Source organism: Oxyura jamaicensis, chromosome 11 (assembly GCF_011077185.1).
Source record: "Oxyura jamaicensis isolate SHBP4307 breed ruddy duck chromosome 11, BPBGC_Ojam_1.0, whole genome shotgun sequence".
Taxonomy (NCBI): Eukaryota; Metazoa; Chordata; class Aves; order Anseriformes; family Anatidae; genus Oxyura; species Oxyura jamaicensis.
This window is the reverse complement of record NC_048903.1, coordinates 5,043,749-5,060,651: the sequence shown is the minus strand read 5'-3', so window position 1 is coordinate 5,060,651 and position 16,903 is coordinate 5,043,749. Positions and strand designations below refer to the sequence as shown.

Here is a 16,903-nt window from a genome sequence, read left to right as displayed (position 1 = left end):
CAATTTAGATTTCAAATGAAAAAGGTCTCATCAAACATGCAGTTTCAGAGCATCTATTCAATGTATGTATTTTAGGAGTTACAATTATCTAAACAGCTCACATTATACATAAGATCTCATTTCTGATAACATCAGAGGCTAGAAGGAAGATGAATTACATTTTTTGCCACAACTGCTCTAAAGAACCACCACAAGATTAAAGCACAATTGCTCTCTTTCCACGGCCCTGTGAGACAGTGGAAATGTCTCTATATTCCATGACATTTACCAAACAGAAGGAGATCAACAGCCTCTCAGAATGGCCTCAAACAAGTACACATGGACAAAATAGCTTGCCAGGAAGACCCAAATGAAATCTGTGAACCTGATTTGGGGACTGTCCCGCCAGACTACCTTCCCACGTGCTGCAGGACTGCAATAGCAGCACTGGTGCTGGCTCCTGGTTCATGGCTAGAGGCCCTTACCTTGTGTCCTGCTAAGGGACAGGAGCCCGCTGGCACACTGGGGACTGAAAGCCAATGAGGTTCTGAAGGGAGAGCAGCCACATCCTCCTCCTGTCCCAATACACCAAGCGCAACATTAAGGGTCCTTCTTTAACTCCCCCCAGCAGGGATATGAGACCATGCTACACCACTGTTTGAGTCCCTTTTTGTACCCAACAGCTTGAGATCAACTGCTGTGAGGGATGCTTTTATAGGGGCAGAGGGGATGGAGAATGCACAAATACAAAACTGGTTTTGCCATATGAACATTTCTGTTTCGCCTTCCTCTTTCAGGCATTAAGTTCATACAGCCAATGTGCTAATCATGTCTACCCCCATATTTATTTCATATAAGCTGTCCAAGCATTGAATCTAAGCATTTCTTAACATAATGACAGCATTTTATTCTTAGAATCCTAAGAAATAGTTTTATATCACTATATTCAAGATTACTGTAACATTTTCTCACACTAAATTTAAAGTGATGTGATTATACTGCAATTGGGCTATAAGTAGCTTTTCTTTGAATCTTATATCAAATTTCACTCACTCCAGCGAAAATCATAAATTCCATTCTAGACTGTGATTCAGCTCTACTACACTAGCAAATTATATCAGGTTTTAAATATAAAATTGATAGAGAAAGGGTGAAGCAGATGCAGACATTTTATAATAATCATAATGGAGGATTAGTCAAGACACTTTCAGGATAAAGTCAGTACATGCATGAATTCATAAATATCTCAACTTGCAGCCATGTTGATACCCCTGGTTCAAGCATTTTTTTCTGAGATTAAACACTTTCTACTTTAGAAAATATAACTAAAATCAAACAGCACACACACACAAAAAGCATTTTTAAAAGTATTAATTCTACTCATTATATATAAGGCTGTACAAAGCAATACCATCTATTGCAAAGACAGCCTGAAGAATGCAATTCTGCTCTCATTCTCTCAATGAGAGCTGGAGAAAAGCCACCCAGAAATACACCGGTGGTTCCAACCAGTTGTACCAGCGGTTGTTACCCTCAGCCAAGATGGGGTTGGTGGCAGCAAGGGAATTTTACACTTGGTTTCTTTGTCCCTTCATAAGCTTCCTAAGGGAGATTTCTCACTTGATTAGTTATTACTGATTTCCAAAGCAGTCTTTACGTGGCAAATGTTTTCCAAACTCTGAAAAAGTGATGATCCCTGTTTTGTAGGCCTCATAAATTAAGAATCATCTCACAAGCAGATACAGGAAAAAGAAGAAGCAACAACAGCAAAAAAAAGTATAATAAAATAATAATAAGTACATAAAGCCTGTTCCATTCACCAGGCAGACCTGGGAAACACCAGGTTGTCATCTCTCATGAAGCTCTGCTCAGTGATAACTCGGCTGCTTGCAATACCCAGGCCAAGCTGAGTTAAAGCTAGTGGAAGTGTCACCCCTAGCTGCAGCATGCAATAAGCAGCGCCCCTCTATGTGGAATGAACAGGAAAGCACAGATGAGGCGCAGGGATTTCCTATGATAATCTCATAAGAGCCCATGTAGTGGCTGTACAATAAACTGACTGCAAGGCAAAAGATTCAGGAATTTTGCTCAGGTAAAGAGGTTTTCCAGTTTTGCAAAAATTATGTGTCAATATAACATAGATATAGGTGCATGTTTGAAACAGGCCTATAACATCACTTGCTCCTGTTTCTTCATCTTACATCAACCTTAAACCTGGTAGATCTCTCCACTGCTTTTAGTTGGGGCTGGATTACAAATCCCACAGCAGGGAGGCCTCTGGAGAGTCTTCAGCAACTAACTTTATTTAAACATGCAAGATTGAATTGGATGCAATGCTCTGCAATAACAGTAGAGGAGAATTAAATTTAAGAGTGGAATAATCCCTCATGCTAGCTTATATTCTTAATTTATGCCACTGAGACTAATCAGGCTTAATTTATCTATCTTTAGCTTCCCACTGTTCCATTCCATCCTAAAGGCATTGTTTTGGGCAGCAGAAACTTATTTTGTAGGTGAGTAACCTACTTTAATTGCATTTTCATCCACTACTAAAGTCTAGCATTTTCTTCACTTAATTGGGTCACTGTATTTCTTCTTGTAAGTGGGCACAGAAATTACTTCTGATATTGATTGCAGCCCCTGAGGTTCTGCTGAGAGATGAGGACATACAAAGGGTACACTGCAAACTCCATTTATGTGAAAAGATTCCAGTTTCCCTCAAATCCTCCACTTCCGGTAATAATAAAGAATAAACAAACAGCCAAACTGACCAAACAAATACGAAAATTCCTAATGTTGAAACAGTGTATATTATACAGGTTAATGCCAGTTAAGAAAAATCAGGTGATTCTGTTTATAATCTTATGTAAAATGCATCCTGACTGATGGCCCCACACACGCAGGCCGGGAGTGTGCTGCACCACACAAAAGCTAGGCCTTCCGAGTTTTCAGGTGGTATTCAGCTCCAGTATTTCAGAATGCTAAACATTAATTAGCATTAAAGAGCATATTAAATTGCACACCAGGCATCTGAGTAATGTAATTTGGCCTCATAATTCTCAGATGCCAGAGAAAAAACATTGGTTTTTAATATAAGACCACAAATGGTAATAAAAGATCTCTTGAACAGTCAAGTGCTTCTCTTCATGTCTTGATATAAGCAAATCTGAACTTCGATACATGTACATTTTTGAGTTTCTGTTCTTGAAGAGACACCAGATCGCAGTGGCATTTCCTCTGCAGAGTTGTTCCACAGCTCACAACTCATGCTCTGAAAATATTCTCCTAGTTTAGCGGACTGAGACATTTCAGTGTCTTATGCTATTCACACTAAAGATGTGAAAAAAAAAAAAAAAAAAAAAAGTTGACTATTTCTTAGTTGAATTTAAAATCATCAGATTTAACTTTAGTATGAATTCAAACCGTATCTATGAAATTAGCTGAAATCTTGCCGTGAGATTTATATGAACCTGCTTTGTCTGAATGTGGAAACTATGAAAAATATTCCTAGGAATACCTGTTAAATACACACCAGGTCAAATAACTGGAAGTCAAATGGGAGAAGTCCCAAGCTTATATTCTTGTAGCACTCCTCGTTGTTCCTCATTAGCTGATGGTTATCTGAACTCTACAGAAACATTTGTTATGGTGTCTCTAAGACAGTATCTTTTTCACATTCTGATGAAACCAGAAAAATACTTTGGGCCATAACAGCACGCTTCTGGCAGACAGTAGCCTGCTACAACTAGCTAGAAAAGACCAGGAGTTCTCTCGCATTTCTCTTACATTTTGATCCCACTTTCAATTGCCCAGACATCAGAAAACTTTGTAGAGGAAAAAGGAGACCTGGTCTCAGTCTCTTGGAAAAGTCTTACATATAACTTTTTTTTTTCCATTTCGCATGGCAAAAACTGTCTCATTACCTTATTACATTTTGTCTCATATAATAACTTTAACCTTTTTTTTTTTTTTTTTTTTTTTTTTTTGACAAAGTCAGATTACGTTTCCCTGATATCAAACTCTTAAGAGTTGAGAACTACTATTCCAACATCCAGTTCTGGTGAGCAAGTGAAACAATGCTCAACAATGCAAGGGAGCATTAAACATAAACACTGCTTAATGAGTTCAAAGTAAGAACAAATCACAGTAAATCCACAAAGGTTGGTTGCTTCCTTGTCTGCAAAACTGGGGAGATTTTGCACTACCCAGTTTTTGTTGTTATTTGTTTGGTTGGTTTTGATCTGACTTGAAAGACACTGTACAGTGTCAGCATGAATGCTGACTAGGCATGAATAGGCAGACGCAGAGGAGTAGTATATGATGCTCTCTCACCACCAAAAGAAGAAAACACCAACCAAGGAACACCTAACTGGTCACAGTAAAAGATGAGTATTATTATAAATAATTATTTTTTCTTATTTTGTACAAGCATCTACAAACATTTCTGGTAATAATTTCTTGTCCAGTGATTTTTAAACTTAAAACACCACCACCATACACACACACCAAAAGTCTTATAAAATAATTTTAAAAAAACAACACCCTTAAGCTAATTGCTTTGCCTGATCTGTCCTGGAATCATCAATACAGTTCTCCAGTAAGATATTTCCTTTGCTGATTAAAACAAGGTTTCTCGGTGGTTCTTCCAGAATTTGTTACGAATAACATAAAATATATACATATTTTTAATGGGAGAACTGAGTTGTGAAATATGATATATATAGCCTGGTTTTGAGAGGAATGCTACAGCACTGCTTTAAGATGCTGTACAAGTGCTGGAAGCAGACAAAGGTTGGAAGAAAGACACACAAAGGTACAGTGAGACATTGGTTATCAGAACAGGTTAATAGAAATTAGCTTAGCAGGAAGATAAGAAAAGAAACTTGAAAATAGTAAGAACAAAGGAATGAAAAACTTTGAGGAAATTAATGCACAGCAAAGGACAGTTCAGCATTCAAAATTAAAAGAGAAACAGCAGTTTGTGATATATTGTAAAAGAAATGATTTTTGAAAGCATTTAGAAGCAATTCAAAGCATACATACACTTTCATATGAATGTATTTTTTTCATAATTTGAAAGAATGTACAGTTTTTAACAGTGAATAGAAACCTAAACTAATCTGCTAATTCCAGACAACTAGAACTTATAAAGAAAAATGTTTTTCTTTCATCTCCCATGCATGTATCTTATTTATACATATCCCTGTATATATATCTTATATTTTCACCTCCTCACAACCATGGAACCTTGTGCTCAAGCACAAAGAAAATTCTGGGTAGCATATCCATGATAGTCCTTCACACATCTCTCTCTGCTGACCTGTCCTTACTAATAGTGAACCCAGGCCAGGCAGGTTACAAGGGACACAGCAATGTCTTTCAGTGCTATAATCTCACCTTTATCCAACCACGTATACAAACTATTGGTTATAAGAAACACCTCCACTTCTATGCAGTGTACCTCTGGGATATTTGACAAGAGCAGGCTTCCTCCATCTGATATAAATTAACCCTCATCGTTTCTGTTATGGAACATTATGGTAAAGGTTTTTTTGTTTGTTTTTAAGTAAACAAAAATTTGTGTCAGGGTTATCTAGGAAACCAAGGAACAGTAGGAAAACAAAAGCTCTGTAGTGGTACTTTACCAGGGAGAAAAATGGCGAAAGGTTATTTACCAGCATGAATCGGGCTTTTCCATTTGATTCAGATGGTGCTGGTTGTGCACTATATTCCAGTAAGTGGAATATCATCTGTATCTAACTAGCTACAATATGAAAAATAATAGGGCTATCAATTTTCATGTTGACATATAAATATTTTACCTTCTGGGAAAAGGAAAAGTTTCTGCCATGTTGTAATATTTAACCATGCATGTGTGAAAGGGGGATGAGGAGTGAGTGTGCATGTATTGATTACGTTCCTTATAGACATATGCACTAAATGCTTCATAAAAAGAATGCTAAATTGAAAGCCTGTCTCTGTTATACGGCAAGTCTTGCACTCCCTGCATAAATCCTGCAGCATTCTCAAATGCTAATTCTCTTTCTGCTGTGTTCACTCTTCCTATGTTTTGCTCCATAAATACAGATTTGGGGAAGTCAGGCCCCTTTCAGCTCTCTTCATCCTCTCTGAAGCAAGACCCATGTTGCTGGCTCCATAACCTGTCTTCTTCAGAGATATAGAACGGTATTCAGTTTGTGAATCTCACACTACTTCAGCCTCATTAATGGATACTTTTATTATCAGAATCTAAAAAAAATGGCATTTTCACACACCCTTCTCACACCAGAAGTTCCTGAGTCATCTAAACAACCTTCAACATTTAGACTCAGCATCAACAACAGTGAATGAGATTTACAACCTATCTCCAGCTTCCAAAAAATGGTTATATGTGGGGTTTGATTTCAGCTATCAGCAGCAATGAGGACCAAACTAAAGGACATTCCAGTGACTACAGTGTCAGCGCTGGCACTGAAAACGTCAGCTTCTCTGCAGAAGCTGAGTTATGAGAAAACTTGCCTGGAAGGGAGATGCTGGACACTTACAAATCTTATCACTCATTAAAATATATCAGATATTCTATGCACAATTCACTCCTACTAAGGAATAAAATGCATATGGCTTAATGGAAGCAGCAATGATTAAAATTTATGTAACAAGTAGATAAATTATGCTTTGCTATCGTGCACTACCGAGAAGCTTATGGAACAGAAGCAGGATTAGTTCAGGACAAAGAAAATTATACATGTAAGAGTTAAAGCTTAAGAAAAGAGATCTGGCTTGTAACAAGTTGACGCTTCAGATAAGAGACTGCATTGTAACAGGTTATAGTTGCAAAAATAATTTTGATTGGCATATCATTTATACTAACTACTGCTTGGAACCCATCCAGAATATGCAGCGTACTATAAACTGTTAGGAAATATATCTGTGTATTGTTCAATATTTACAGTGTGCTTTATTTTGCAAATATAAGACCTGGCCAAAAAAAATAAATAAATAATGTTGAGTATTAAAATAGTTCTGCTTAAAAAGAATCCCCTTTTCCCTATAAAAAGAAGTATTTCACTAACAGCAGTTGATAATTCTGTTCAAAAATGTTCACGGTGAAGCTAAATAAACTTTCAATGGAAAAAATTTGATTGCTTTGTTCAGCTGCTCAAACAGATTTCTATCTCTGCTTATTTGCATATTTCTGAATATTCTCTTTCAGGCCCACACCATTTTTGCTAGCAAAATCAATTTTCTGTTGGACAAAAAGTGAGATTTGGTCTAATGATTTTAAGCTTTTAAATAAACATGAACCAAATGGTGTAAAGAGCTCCCTTTTAAGAAAAGATCTTTGCAGTGTGGAAAGAAAAGAATTCTTCACATTCACAGATATCAATTGACAGCTACACATTTTAACATGAAGAGAGAAAAAAAAATATACAAGGACAAAACAAAAAGAGCCGCAACCTACTTGTGTAGCTACAACACAGATTGATGCTAAGGTTAATTTTTAAGAAACATTGTGTTCCTACATCCACGTGCAAAGCATAAGAAATATTAAGCTATTATATGAAAGTGTTATTATTGATTTTCTAAGGCTCTAAGAGTAGTCATGTTTACATTTTTTTTTTCCTGCACCTGAAGAGAAGTATTGTTCTAAAACTCTGCAGAATCCTTAACAAACACCAGCCAAATGCAGTTTTTCTAGGTCTGCTCAGCTCTGCTAATAGTTATTGTTTGCACAACTGTAACTAAGTACATTACCAACTAGTTGTTCTATCTATATAAATTTAAGAAACACGCATTGCCAAGGAGTGACTCATATATCAGTCTATTATATGCTACAGAGCTGACTGTATTAAACAAATCACTTTCCCTACAGCTGAAGAATAGAAGCTATATACGGAGCAGAGGTTATTGTCTAATTTAAATCTTGGCTCACTTCCCAGAGCTGTACAAGATTCCAATTTGTGGAAATGTTACTCTCTGCTACTGCCAGAAAGGCTACAGAAAATGGTATTGGGTGCCTTCCAGAAATATGTCTGCAAAATGCCAATCAACAAGTCACTAAAGATTAACAGTATGACTGTACCAAATTAATTTAAATTATAGAAACATATGGCTAGGATGTTTGCACTGCACTTAACACAACACCTGCTTCACAAACAGCTAAATTTCCTTCCATAATATAAAATAATACATGTCAAACACCTTAAATCTGATTCCTATAAATGGGAAAAATCAGTTAATAAACATTAACCAGAGGTTACCACTATTAGCTCAAAGCCACCATTCTGTAATGGCTAGGTCCCTTATTTATTTTAACATCAAACCATATCAACTTGCCTTGTCCTATCATAGTAAAAGTATTTGGCAACAACAGAACTGAAGGAAAAAGATGACAGAGACAACCATCATTATATTCCACTTAAGCGATCCAGAACGGTATGTTGATTTTGCTAAAATGTGCTTCTCTTCCTTTAACAGTCATTCAAATACAGTGTTACTGTGTCGTAGTGTATTACACTAAAAGTTGACATTCTCATGCAAAAGCCACTCCTGAAAGGCACAACAAGCTCATGAAAAGATTAAAAATTACACACCAGAAGCCAAATATTTTATATTTCCATGATGATGTTTCCCATTATTTCTACAAAACTCTTTAATATATGTGATCGTGTCATCAAATTAAAAAAAGGAAAAAAATCAGTGTCAGTCTTAGAAATATTTACACATTACTGTATGCCATATTTCAGTTGAAGAGGAAGGGAGCTGCTTTATGTTTCTCTCCACTGCTTTTCTATTATTGCCTAGCTAATGGAAATACATCAAACAAATGTTCTACAAGAGCAATAAATATTAAAGTTGACCTATCCATCTGGAAGAAACGAGAACAATACTGCTCACTTTTAGCCCAAATATGACACTGATAAATGAAGCCGTGAGATTCCATCACACTTTCAGCAACCTGGGCTAAGCGCCCACCACGTGATTCTTGTACCAGCAATTTTCTCCATTCATCTTCATTAGGCAGTCACTTGACCTGCCTCCTAACATCCCTGTCAAATTTGAACCTTCAGGGGGCTGGTTGTACTTTCTAACAATGTACTCTAAAAGCTCTGTTCTGTTTTGGAAAAAAGGCTCAGATGAACATGAAAGAGTACGAGAGCCATTTTTTTTCTGGAGAGAGAACCATCAGATGTTAGTCATGATTAAAAAGAAAGAAATCACAGGACTGTACATGCAACAGTATGCACAGTAGTGTTCTTAGAAGTCCAAATCCAATGCACAGCCTGGAAGAAACCACAAATAGGCAAAAGCAAATCACCCTTTTGGCCATCGAAAGACAATTACACATTCAAATGAGACTGTACATAACCTCTTGCCACAAATGAAACACCCTCCATTTCCTCACTCAATCACTGTTTGAAGCAAGCTGGAACAAGCAGCCATAGCATTCTTAACCTACCATAATAAGAGCATTTCATCACATTAGCAGTTTTACATTACATCCCCATTATTTTCTTTTTCAACAGTACAATAATAGCAGCACTGATTTGATTATTCTGTAATACTGAAAATGAATACCAATTCAATATGAATTTGCCAGTATAATAAAAAGCTCCTAACAGGATTCTTAGAGACCTCCTAGAAAGACTGTTTATAACTTTATGATCACTTAGGGAAATCAGAAAGGCTAAAGGCACCAAAAAGCGTTAAGCTTTTGACATTAAAACCATCTCAAGCACTCATGCAGTTGCAATACCTTAGTTAGGGTAGATCTACAATGCTTATCTGACAAACATCTGATGTATTAACTATGTTTTTCTATAGCACACAAGCCTCTTATCTTTCTTTTTTAAAGAAGTCTTTAGAATTATAAATAGTGCAGACTGTCATGGTAATGTAGCAATTAAAATACACCCACATAGATTCCTTTTAGGCATTAAGTTCTTCAACCCTTTTTCATGTTGATCAGGTCTTACATGAGTGGTTCCATACAGCTGCTAAGCACACCAGGGACTTACTCATCCAGGAAAACATCACTGAATGCAAGTAAAGACTGCAGAGTCAAACAGAAAACATGAAAGTATGATAGATAGAGGTAAGATGGATTTCACTGTGATCACCAGAAAATGAACAGAGATGACTTCTACTCAAACCAAACAGTCCTTTCATGAATGGATATTTCTGTTATGCTAGGCTGGATTTATTGCACTAAAATTTTTACTTTTCTGTTTAAATGCATTCAGACTGCAACTGACTTCAAGGGAAAACAAAGAACAAATCTTACTTTCTGTCATTATTTTACAGATCTCTGCAATATCAAAAACTATGATGAAATACTCAGTACGTTTCTGAAAGCATGGACAAGAAAATTTATTAACATGATGTAAAATTTAAGATCAAGATCTGGTATAGATGCATAATTTCTTGACTACAGCAACTGTTACAGGTCGTAAGGAAGTAATAACTAATAACATGGTGCACTTTCCTGCACAACACAATAAATGCTGGTCTATGAGCTTAAACGCTGATCCAATTCTCTTCATAATCATATGTTCTCACATCTGCATTAAAACAATCACATAACAATCCCCGGCAACATTTTAATCAGGCTTTTACAAGACAATGAACTATTCACAAGAAAGCCATCGGTGGCAGTAGGTTTCACCTGAGCCAATCCAGCATCATGCTGCAGTAGTATTATCTGCATTGGTATCTGAGCGTTTCTGGAAGTGAACAAAATGGGTTCTCTCTTACTTGCTTGTCTGAAATGCTGAAGATTTCAGACCCTCTGCACTGATTCCAAGCTCAAAGTGTGTCATGTTTTCTTCACTGCTGACAACACAGGCCTTGGCCATTTTCTTCATACAAAGGGATTCTTCTCAAGAATGAATGACTGTCTCTGTGATGACAGAGAGAATAAAAAACCTCACAAGTGGTTTTCAGGTGTGGGTCAGTCTACAGCTGCAGCAGACAGTTTATTCTCAACATAAAGCATCCTCTAAAGATCAGCTTTTGGATCCAGTGGTTCTCAGAATAGGCCACGTGTACATCATCTACCACTTCACTTTGAGCTGACTTCTCCCATGAGATCAATACCTAAGTTAATAATGAAACAAACTGCTCTAAACTGAATTTCCAGATACAAGATGACAAAGACTTTTTAGTGTTATACAAAATTCATTTTGTGAATGAAACGTGATTCCAACAAGATTAAAACAAAAGTTTTGCCAAGGTCTAAAGTGAGAAAAATCAAAACACTACACGATGAAAAAGAGGGCTGAGGCAGTTTTCAAGGAACTTGGGGGGGGCAGGGTGGGGGTTGAAGGGACAGACCTCAGCACAGCTCCAGAGATGATCCTATGCATAGCAAGAGATGTAACGTTACAGGTCTAAGAAGGTATGTCAGGGAAACCACCCTCAGGTCTCAGGAGACCTGACTAAGGGGGAAGAAAAAAAAAAAAAAAAAAAAAAAGTAATTTCCCCTGCTTCCAAAAAGCCATATTAGAGAGAGTATCTCTATAGCCCTACATGCTAGAGCTAAAAGGAAAAAGACAAGCAAACAACAGATATTCCAAGAAGTGGCATCAAACATGAAGAGATGCAGATTTTCACCTCAGCTAACTGATGTTTGCTGTGGAATGTTTCATCAAAAGTGATGACGACGTGTTACAATAACGTCAGCTTTACCACCACCATCATCTGTCATGCCAGGATTATTCTATAGCTCTTGATGATAAAGTGGCTCTTCACTTCTTCAAGACTGAGCAACTCCACTGCAACCAGAAAAAGTATTTGCTAAACACCTTTAAAAAAACAAACAATCAACACAACAACAACAACTCTACATTGATTGAATTAGGCTATGCATACATTAGTGCAATATCCTATCTGGAATTAGCCTTTCTCTAAGCAGAAACCTCAGTGAGCATCTGTACACAGATAGATGACGTCTTGAATTTCATTAACTTTTCTTCTACATTACTTTCCTAACTTTATTCAGAATACTCTTTCAAATGCAGTTCAGTCATGAACTCCATCATTTATAGTGCAGCATTGTTTGTGTCAGATCTCTGCAGCAGGGTTATCGCCACAGGTTAATGGATTTGTGTTCTGAGAAGCCATGATTAGAATAGGTTTACCAACAGTGACCTGTGTTCTGCATTATACAGTGAAAAACATCTAGCAGCATGATTATTATCAACCATCAAAAAAGATAGTGAGAGCTGTGTGTACAGACAGCACTAAACTCAAATGTTTTTATTACTCTATATAGGTATTATGCAGTGGTTAAATTTGACATGTACAAATTGCTGAAGTGAAGACTTGCAAAATAACAGTATCTATCTTGATGCTAATGCCTTATTTTAGAAAATGATGTGCAAGATCCAAGCACAGCATGAATATGTATTTAAAATATTCGTGGCACTTTAATGGACATTTTCATTAGCAGAGTTTATAACAATGGGAAAAATCTGAAATTTAAGGCAATGTCTGAAGTTATTATTATAACTTCAGAAAATCTGAGAAGAAGTATTTTTACCATTGGAGAATATATTAAAAATTAAGACCCTTGTTCTTCCCTCCTGATGCAGTTATTCCAATAGAAATTCAAACATATAAATATAGAGGAGCATGTTTTCATTGCAACACTTTTTTTTGTCCTTTTTGGAAGACTTTTTAAGCACTGTACAATATAAAGTAGTAGAAAATTTAAGCTGTCATGGCTTTTCTCTTCTCTCCCTCCCCACCTTGTGACACACCAGGTGATATTACAGGAGAAAAAAAAAAAAAAGAAAAAGAAATACATTTATAATTTAAATTGAACATACTAGTGTTATACTAGCAGGGCATCAAAAATACTGATCAGGAGTACGTTTAATAGTAACTATAAAATTAAAAAGAATAAGTAGTACATTCAAGGTATAAGGCCAACTAATCACCCAGTGAACAATAACACCTCCTGTCAGAGTAGACTGCACATACAGTGCAGGCTTTGACTTTCAAACCATTATGCATGCACAGCTACAGCCTTCCCTTGCTCAAAATTGGACTTTTACACATCGACTCTGTTACCAAATCCAATGACACTGCATTGTGACACTGAAGCAATTCAGTTATGAAAGGCGCATCAATAGTAGAGTCTGCAAGGAAAGACTCAATGCCTAGGTTCAAAATTTACACACTTCACAGCATCATGCCTAGAAACTCATTGACTTCTTTGAGAGCTTTACTAGCAGAGGTGTACGTCTCCAGTTCCTGCAGAAGGAGGAATTCTTTCCAAGTTACATCCAGTAGGCTTGGAACAACTTTGGCTATGGAGGAAAGGGACTTCTCCTGACCTTCAAGCTGTCTGCATCGGCCTCGTTCACAGGTACCAATTAGAGAAGCCCAGATTTTGACAAGTGTTTGTCCACTATTTCAGCCACTTGCAGGGGAGCGGTGCTGTACCCCCAAGAGGAGTAATGACTGCATCAGACACAGATGATGCAGCTTCTACCTTCTGTGCAGCTGTGTTACAAGTTCAAGTTCTTATCCTCACTCCAATAATCAGCCTTGAATTGCCAATCCAGTTAGCTATGTCAAATATATATAACACTTATGCAAATTTTAAAAATAAAATTTAAAAAAAAATCTGTTTTCCTTTAGAGACAGTAATATATTTGCATCTGACACCAATGTCCTCAGGATTTCATTCAGCACCTCTTTCCTATTCGGTGTAGTAGTTTTATCTGCTGTTGTCGTTACAGCTTGTTTAAACTGTTCTCAGTCAGTTTTTGTAGCTAATACCTACTACACTGTCTGTATTACATCTGACATAATTTGCTGTGCTAGGAGTTGCTGATGACCACTTCTAGGACACGTTGATTTCAGTAGTACTTGTAACAACATTTCTCTTCAGAGGCAGCTGATCAAAAGGTGCTGCAAAAGGTCCTTTTTCTGTTGTCCCCTGAATAGTCTCTCACATGAAATTTGACTGGTGTCTCACCAGCATGCTCACCAGCTTTGAAATGAAACATCCATTTGTGACCTGCCAGGATCAGAACTGCTGGAAGTATCTTCTTCCAGATTTGCTGACGTGAACCTCTGTTATAACGAAATGATGATGTCTGGAATAATAGCAATGATAGCAAAATAATAACCTCTGTGAAATATTTAAAGACAGAGCTTTTAGGTAACTGCCTTAACTGCTGCTGTTACTGCAGTTAGACAAACTGCCCTAAAGGCTGTCTTTTCTAAGCCTTCAGGTTGTCACACCATTGGGAAACACGCTGACCATCACTTGCTAAATATGATAGGACAAGTTGGCCTCTTACGCTCAAATAAACTCTTTCTGAAGTCTCTTTTGAAGAATGTTAAACTCAGTTCTGTGGAGAAGATGGTAAGCACTATCTATAGAAGAGCACCTTTGTACAATGAATGACAATAATTAAAAATAAATAAATCACGAGCAGTGAAGAATTCCGGCAGCAGCACAAGCCTCACCAAGTTTTTGCTACCCACTTATCCACAGGCTGGTGAGGCCTGTATGTTATTGCCTATGAAACATGGATTCCTTATGTTCAAAAACCCCAGCACTACAAATGAACTGTCTTGGAAAAGAAAACTAAAACCAGTATTTGGAATGATAAGAAAATGATTGAATTTTATGTGATGCAGAACACGTATTGCAGTACTTTTCAGGAAAATATTTGTAAACTTTTTTTTTTTTTTTTAAGAGAGCTTAGTGTATTTTAAAATATACATAAAAAAACACATAAGCAAAAACATAGATTTCCAAAGGGTCTACATTTGTCTTTCATTACTGAAGTAAATTAACTGGTAGTGCAGTTATCTTTTTATATTGGAGTAAACTAATTTGCATCTTAGTGGATGGTAAGGTCTGTTCTTGAAAGTTGAAGAAAAAAAAAAAAAAAAAAGGAAAAACACTGAGACAGTGCCCAGTCCAAGTAAGAGCACATTACTAAAGGTACAAATACCCTATGGACAACAAAGAAACAAAAAAACTGCTAACTTGTATCTGTGTGTGCCCTGCAAGAGGTTTGGTTGAACTCAAAGCTGAAAGACAAAAATTTTCATTTTGAGCTTTTTTTGAACAATGGTATGTGTCATTTAAGTTGAGATCAAATCTGAAAGTGTCTATCCCTGAGCAATAACCAACAGGAACATATTCCTGTTGGAACGTATTCCTGAATTCTTTATTTTTCTGGCACAAGAAGTTATCTTCACATCTGCTAGTTGATTTGGAAACACTACTCCAGGAAGACAGACTCATTTATTTCGTTAGCTTAATTCCCCAAAGAGCTAGGGAGGCCTCAGTCACACAAATAGGATATCCCAGGAAAACCCGACCTGTGCCAAAGGGGGGGGGGGGGGGGGGGGGGGGGTTGTTTTTGATGCCACAGTGCAATCCCATGTGTCAAGAGAACTGAAACCAGCCTGGGAGGCTTACTGATTCCAGCCCAATGCAGCTTTTCAGCTTCTTTCCTGGGAGCCACTGATGCGCATGGAACAGTCTCATGGGAGTTACCTACGGGCTTCTGCATCTTGCTAGGAAACACTTACTAGGAAAGGAAGGATGGCAGAGGAGTTGGAAGTAGATAATCTTTAAGGTACCTTCCAACCCAACCTGTTCTATGATGGCATTACAGCCAAGAGAAAACACATGCCAGACTTAATTCTGCAAGTTCAGTCTGTGTGACCTTGGTCAAGTTACTTAACGTTGGAGCTCTTAGTCCTGAGCAGCTAATGGGAATAAAAAGCGTGTTGCCTCACAGGGGATAGATTTTTCGGTAACGTAAGAGTGTAAACAAGAAAATTCAAAGGGTTGTTGCTCCAAAAGCAGGAAAACCTATAAGGATAAAGACTATATCAGAATTCTAAATTTAATCATCAGGCCATGTGCTAACATAGAGTTGGGTATTAAATTGGGGAGGGAAAAAAAAAAAAAAGTGATAATATCCTGCCTCAATTTTGAGAAAATTGCTGGTTAGAATCAAATTCTTTGTATTTGCTTCTATCTCCTAGAGTTTGTTAAACAACCAAAAATAACAACAGAAGGCCAGACACAGCCTGAGATAATACATAGTGGTCTTCCTTTGGAGATATCCCGGCATTTGTTAACTCTATAACAGTGCCAAATTAAAAACATTTGGTCCCCATGATCTAGCCCCCATCTAGCTTGGGGCTAGATCAGCAGAGGACTGTGCTTTGAATCTTGCCTGCACACAGCTTTTAGGTGTTTGAGTCAAGAGCAGAGGCTGCAGCCCTGAACAAAGCCAGGATTCAGAATCTTAAAGTTTATCTTTGATCTAGGTCTATGGTCTTCTCTTTTCCAGGCTCTCTGCAAAATTTTGGTATTGTTGGCTACCTGCAGAAACAAGGGAATTTTCTGTAGGTATTTAACACTTCTGAGAAAAGCTCAGGTTCATACAGCCTTAGGGAAAAGAACACCGAAGCAGACATTGTTAAAGCTCACACTTTCTGTCTAGACCATAGACCTATGCACCAGGGTATAGGCTTCTAAACTTTTTAGGTTTCCAAATGACAGAAATATTACTTGTTGAATTAGTTATTGGTCCTGCAGAACCACAGAATGAAACAACCACTCCTAAGAAGTGACTGATGGATTTTGTTCTGGTAACTCAGCTGGCTGACTCAAATAATGTAAAGACTTATTTTTTCCTAGCACAAGAATGACTGTACAATGCAGAATATTAGTGTTATGAAGCTATTTCAGCTGTACACATGCTATTCTTGTGCAGCTCAATACCTCCCCCTACACATGCACATAACTACACAAAGCAGCAACTGCTGCTCTCTCTGGAGGTACTGAAACAAGTGAAGACTTAAAACCAATGTTCTTTAAGCAAATATTTAATTATCCTGCACAGAGAGGCAGTGTTTTTTTCCCCCTTTGGTGATT

At 37.3% G+C, this 16,903-nt stretch overlaps 1 protein-coding gene and 1 long non-coding RNA gene across 5 annotated transcripts in view; one reads left to right on the top strand and one right to left on the bottom strand.

The window, feature by feature from the left end:
• TOX3 (TOX high mobility group box family member 3) overlaps positions 1-16,903 on the bottom strand; it is a 76,846-nt gene that overhangs the window by 34,635 nt on the left and 25,308 nt on the right. Inside the window, exon 2 of one of the 4 annotated variants that reach the window (XM_035336921.1) lies at positions 10,735-10,879. The exons of the other annotated variants lie outside the window; for them this stretch is intronic. The gene's annotated coding sequence lies outside the window, so the exon portion shown is untranslated. The remainder of the gene's footprint in view (positions 1-10,734; positions 10,880-16,903) is intronic. 4 annotated transcript variants of the gene reach the window in all.
• LOC118172795 lies at positions 1,243-15,618 on the top strand. Its single transcript, XR_004753861.1, has 3 exons — positions 1,243-1,253; positions 8,910-8,911; positions 15,556-15,618. It is a non-coding gene; the product is annotated as an uncharacterized LOC118172795 (long non-coding RNA).